The 6,221-nt window shown below is 50.8% G+C and overlaps 1 long non-coding RNA gene across 1 annotated transcript; it reads right to left on the bottom strand.

Annotated features, from left to right (window-relative positions):
* Positions 1–1,801: 1,801 nt before the first annotated feature.
* LOC110344952 (uncharacterized) lies at positions 1,802–5,975 on the bottom strand. The gene is made up of 2 exons (XR_015442567.1): positions 5,126–5,975; positions 1,802–3,088 (listed from the first exon to the last, which is right to left on the bottom strand). It is a non-coding gene; the product is annotated as an uncharacterized LOC110344952 (long non-coding RNA).
* Positions 5,976–6,221: the final 246 nt, after the last annotated feature.

Genomic DNA, 6,221 nt, shown 5'->3' with positions numbered 1-6,221 from the left:
AGCAGGCTGTTTGCCTGCAGCAGGGAGTGGCCATGGTCTCTTGCATTTTAGTTCCAGTCCTTACAAACTTTGGGTTGCACTGCTGGAATCCCTGTGAGGAAATCAGCTCCCTCAACACCAGAGCCCAAGGAGATTTTCAGAGTATTCAATGCATCTGTTTTCCCATCCCTTACGGAGACTCAGCACCAAAGGAAGTTACTCATAGGAGAAAGTCTTTTTCAATGGGAAAAAGATGGCAGTACGAGATGATACGGATCCTTTGATGTAGACATGCTAGGAAGGAAGCTGGGCCAGACACTGCGAGGCACTCACTCCTGCACAGCCACAGACCGGGGCTTTGGCCGAAGGCAGTGAGCCATTGGTGTGGAGAGCAGTGTCCTGCACAGAGCAGGACCGCGGGGTCTTGTTGATTCCCAGTGGTCTAAAGCCCAGGAATTGTCATCAGCGAGTGAGACGGCTTTACAAGGTGTTTCTGTCTGTGGTGGTCGTGGTTAACTCATCCTAGAAGGGGCTTGCCTTGCTCTCCCTCCGCGGCCACTGCCCTGTGCAAGACACCTGGCCTGTGCTGGGGGCGCTGCAGGTGCTCAGCTCGGTTCAGGAACTGCAGAGGTACTCCTACTGCGGGGCAGCCTCTTGTGTACATGTCCTGCCCTAGGTTAGGGCGGAAGGACTGTGGATACTGGCCATGCTGAAAGAGCACAAGATGGAGGGAGAAGGAGCGAGAGCCAGCTCCAGTGGGTAAGAGGCCGCGTTAACCCTGTGTCAGTCTTGGACTATTTCAGACGGCCCACGTGGTGATGTGTGCACTGAGCGCAGTGTGACCTAAGGCCAAGACCCCAAAGGGGGCAGGCACCATATAAAGCAGAGGTGTTGTTTTAATCACCCGTCAGATGTCTGTGGGCCCAGGGAAAGGTCCATGTGTTCAGCAGAAGTGGGCTTCAAGTCCCAGGAAGTAACCCACGTAACGATAGCGCAATCCAGGTGGCCGAGGCGCTCTCTGCAGCAAAGCCAGCAGGAAGCTGGTAATGCACCGCCCCGCTGTGTGGCCTCCAAACAGTGATTTTTAAGCGGACTAAGAGAAAGTGAGGCTTTGGGTTTATCTGGGGTTTTCTTGGTAATTTCTAATTTTAGGCCAACATTCTGCTCCCGTGGTTTTATTGGGGTCTCATAAAGGCCACGCTCCAAAGGTTCACTGCCCCTAGGAGTTTGTCTGGTCGCCCCAGCCTCCTTCTGTTCTGCCACCGTGCCTTCACAGTGGTCCCTAACTCTCAAGTCCACGTGTGCCAGATGTCTTAAGCCATTGGCGTCACCTAGTGACCGTTATAAAAGGGACTCGGATGCGCCAGGATTGGCTTGGCAGCTCTCTGTGCTGTGAGCAGCCGGCGTGGGGCAGGTGGAGTGGGACCCAGCCGTGACCTCCCAGCCACACAGCTTTCAATAGAGGGGAGGGGCCACAGGCTCTGGACACCTCTCCTGGTGCCCATACCAGCTCCACATTGTACTCGTGTGACCTTGGACACACTGTCCCTTCACCTCACTTTCCCCATTCGGACAGCAGCTACCAGGAAGTAGTTCTGAAGGTTAACTGCATCAGGCACAGCACTTCCCACTCGGAAGTAGAGCAGCTGTCACCAAGTTCTGTGCAAATCAGCTCACACTTTACAGAAAGGTCTGCAAAGTGATAACTAAATGCAGCATGGCCTCAGGAGCTCACTCGGATCCCTCAGCAACACGACTGTGACTCCTCTGAATGGAACAATATACAACACCGAAAAATCAAGTCTCACAAGACTAAACCCAGTGGCTTCAAACTATTTACTCCCAACACACCTTAGAAATACCATTGAGATGCTCAACCTTTCGTGGTGGGAGGAGAGGTAGGGAGGGTGTAGGAGGCTGAAATGGAAAGAAAATGGAAGCAGTAAAATCTCTTCGGTGATTGTAATGCTGTTCAGGTTTTTTCCTCTCTCAGAATCATGACTTAGCTGAGCACCGTGGCAAGGGCCTGTGACTCCAGCACTCTGGGTGGCTGAGGCAGGAGGACTGCAAGTTCCAGCTCAGCCTGGGCAGTTTAGCAATGGTTCTTTTTCTCCTCAATTGTATTTCCTTTTTTTTTTTATTGGTAGGCTTGCAGTGCATAATAATTATAATCACCTTGGAGAACTGGTACCTATACCTATGGCATCTTGCAGTTTAGCAATTTAATGAGACCTTGTCTCAAAAAATAAGGGCTGGGGAGGTACTCAGAGGTCAGTGTGAAGGCCCTGTGTTCAATCCCCAGTACTGTGGGGAAAAGTCACTGACTTATCCCTTAAAGAGCTTACTGTTTGTTTGGTAGGAGATATACATGCCCTAGACATACATAGCTCCTCAAGGCAATGTAATTATTCACTAAGATGCTTCTTGATCCCTGATCCTGCTGTAGGCTCAGGAGACAATGGATAACAGCTCCTGCCCTTGTGGGGCTTACACTACAGTTGGGGAGACAGGAGATAAGGGGGAAACAAAAGCCGGAGAGGTGAGATGGTGAGAAGCACTTGAGAGAAAACCAAGCAGAGTAAGAGCTGTGGATGCCACTTACCTAAGGCACTCAGAGGGGACCCTGCTGTCCCGGTCCTGAGGACGTCTAGGGATTGACAATCAGGTGGAGAGCATTTGGGTGGGGAGGATTGCAGGTGGGGCAGACACAACACAAGTGCCCAGAGGACAACTCGAGGCTGGTGTGGCCAGAACTGAGAATAGGCAGGAGAGGGGCACTGAGGGGAGGAGGCAGGCAGTTCATTCTGGGAGACCCCGGGGCCACTATGAGGGCTGAGGGACTCGTTCTGAAGGAGAAGGGAAGCTGTTGGCCTTGAGGAAGGGTCCTTCCCGCCTCTTGTTCACTTCCTAAAGGACCGCAGGAGCTGCTCTCCTGAGAGGAGACTGGGAAGGGCCAGCAGGAAGAAGCAAGACCAGCTGGGAGACTGTCAGGGCAGTTCTCTGGGGTGGTGACTTCATTTGGACCAGGTTGGTGGCAGTGGAAGAGCAGTTGTCCCCTGTGTCGATGCTTTCATTTCCAGGGCTTTAATGACCTGCAGTCAACCGAGATCTGAAAATACAGTGCCACAAAATATTTTAAGAGAGAGACCATATTCTCATGACTTCTATTACAGGATGGTATATAATGGTATCATTAGTTATCACCCTTACTCTTTATTGTGCCTAATTTATAAATGGAACTCCATCATAGGTATGTACATATGAAAAAAGTAGTATATCCAGGGGCTGGTTATACCCTTGGGTTCATATGCATCCCCTGCTGATCAGGCAGAATATGGTAGTGAGATGTTGAATGTTGGATGTGTTTGAAGGTGGGACTCACAGGATTTGTGATGGATTGGAGATGAGTGTAAGAAACAGGAGTTAAAGATGATTCCACATCTTTGTTTTTTGCCTGGGCAACTGGAAAGATGGAGCTGCTCTTTACCGAGCTGTAAAAAACTGCAAGAGTAGATTGTGACAGAAAGTAGGAACCGGAAGTTGAGGCGTGCTTGAGGTTGAGATGCGAATTGGGGATCCTGATGTGTATGTCCATCGGGAGGTGAGCAGAACGGTAAGGGCCGGAGGTGACCATTTTCGTCACTGTTGTATAACGTGATGCATAAGACCCTGAGACTGGAGGAGACCGCCCACCAAGACAATGAGGGTGAAGAAGAGGTATCTGAACCCTGAGCTCAGGAGCACCCCAACCTTTACAGTCTGGGAAGGAGCAGCCACTGAGCTAGGAAGAGAATGAAGAGACCATTGTGTCCCAGAAGTTAAGTGAAGAAAACGCTTAAAGAAGGAAGGAAATTGGTCAACCAAGTCAGTGTTATGTCAACTGAGGACCCAGATTTGACAATCTGCCTTCCTTCATAAATTCCATGTCGCTGGTGACCTTGACCAGAGTCGGTGTGCAGGGTGGAAGGCGAGCAGAAGCCCTAACGAGGTCAGTCCAGAGAGAAGGGGCCACATATGGCAACTTCTCTGTGGGGCAGGGGTGAGAATAACTAAGCACAACATTTAAATACAGTCGGCTTTATAGTTTGCTGACTTACTGATGGAGCTGACCTCGTAGAGAAGGAGAATTTCTAATGTGAGACACAAAGGAGAGAAAAATAGCCCAGAAGGGCCAGGGATGTCTCTCGGTGGCACTGTGCCTGCCTGGTCCTGAGTTCAAACCTCGGTACTGGAAAAAAAAAGCCCAGAAAACATTCATTCAATATCCTGTAGGAACTGACTAAGGAGGGCGAATCTGATGGAAATCCAAGCTGTTGCTGTGGTGGTGGTGGTGGTGACGGTTGAGATGGGGTCTTGTTGGGCTGCCCAGGCTGAAGTCCAGCTCCTGGGCTCCAGGCTCAGCCTCCAGAGCAGCTGCCATACTTGACCCAAGTTCTTTCTTTTTCCTTTAAAATGTTTGGGAAAGAAATACTGCTTCTGTGTGCTGTATCTTTCTAGGTAAAAAGGATCATGTGTGGTCTGTATTATTGGCTCTCAACTCAGGGTGATTTTGCCCTAAGGGACACTTGGTGACTTTTTTGATTGTCACAAAGTGGATGCAGGGAGAGGCGCAGCATTGAGTGGGCAGAGCCCAGGGCTGCTGTGAAAATTCCCGCAGGGCACACCACTCCCACAGGGATTGTCTGGGGGGAGATAGCAACAATCCTGAGGCGAAAAGAAACCGCATTCTTTATGATTCTCCCCAAAATGCTTCGGATTACATTCTTCACATTGTTGATGAATTACAACCAGCAGAAAATCGATGCTACAATACATTAAAATGAGTGAAGAAATAAACCAGCTTCTCGTGGTAACTGCTTGTGTGAAGCAGCGTAGAAAGCCTCCCTCCCAGGCTTTCGGGGACCCTCGGAAGTTGGCAGGAAGGAGGGGGGCTGCGATCATTTGTGTAACCAGGGTAAAATAGACCGGCGGAGCTCAAAGCAGGGAGTCGGCGGCTAAGCGGGGGTGAAGGAGGTCACAGGAGGAAGCTTGCTCAAGGCGAAGGGGCCGGGCTGTGTTCGTTACCCTCGGTGAAGTAAAGCAGGGCTGGAAAGGAGTGAAAAGCAGGCGCAGGACTTGCCCCAGTCCCAGCCGTCCCTCAGCTTACCGGAAAAGTCCCTCGCGTCAGTTTTCCGGGAAGCCCTCCAGTTGGTCTGTTTTCAGCGCCTCGGGCCACTCATAAGCGCGCAGACCTCAGGGACTCTGTCTCTGTTGCCCAGATTTTAGCCCCCGGGGCGGGCTTGAGGTGTCGCCCCACAGAGCGAGTGGAGCCGTGAGCGGGAGGGGCCAGGTGAATCTCACAGGGCGCTTGGGTGCCCGCTGCTGCCTCTGAGCCGCTTCCCGGGACCACCAGGCTCTGAGGCCCGGCGGCGTGGCCCGCCTCCAAACGCAGACCGCGAAGTGGAGTAACGGTGGCTACTGGGCAGCTCCGCTTCCCTTTAATTAATTAATTTACTTCTTTTCCAGCACGGGCATTGAACCAGAGTCTTCACACCAAGCTATATGCCCAGCCTCTTTGTAATGTTCATTTTTTAAATTTTGAGACAGGGTTTCACTAGGTTGCTAGATTACTTAGACTGGTCTGAAACTTGTAATCCTCCTGACTCAGCCTCCCCAGCATGCTGAGATACAGGCATGGGTGTTCCAGGACCCCTCACTGATGCCAAAATCGGGGATACACAAGATCCTTCTGTAAAACGGCACAGTGAGTGTAACACACACACCCTCCTGTACACTTTAAACCTTCAGGCCACTTGTGATACCAAATGCAGTGTAAATCCAGTGTAAATTGCTGTTCTCTGTTTTTAGGGAAGAAGGAAAAGAGAAGTCTGTACATGTTCAGTACAGGTACAAGTTTTTTCAAATATTTTTCATCTATGGTTGGATGCCCCCATGATGTGAAACTCGCAAAAGCAGAAGGCCAACTGTAACATGCAGAGTAAGCCCTATGAAAAGGGAACTAGGAAACTTTATGATCGTGCTCAGCCTCCGATCACTCGGAATATTTCGACTTTGCTTGTAGCCCGAGGAGGTGCTGTTATTAGTGTTGTTCCGGTGTTCTGGGCCGGTACGGCACAGACCTCTAAGTTTTGCGTCTCAGCTTCAGTCACGCGAGAGGCCAAAATCACAGTAAGCGCATGCGTGTGGAGCGGCGCAAAACCAAGAAGATTAAAAGGCGGGAAAGGTTAAAAGCAGGAGACCCA

This window comes from Heterocephalus glaber, unplaced genomic scaffold (assembly GCF_053883595.1).
Source record: "Heterocephalus glaber isolate CG9 unplaced genomic scaffold, H.glaber_assembly_v1.0 deba00001550, whole genome shotgun sequence".
Classification (NCBI taxonomy): Eukaryota; Metazoa; Chordata; class Mammalia; order Rodentia; family Bathyergidae; genus Heterocephalus; species Heterocephalus glaber.
Note: the sequence above shows the minus strand (reverse complement) of the source record. Positions and strands in the feature narration are given on the sequence as shown.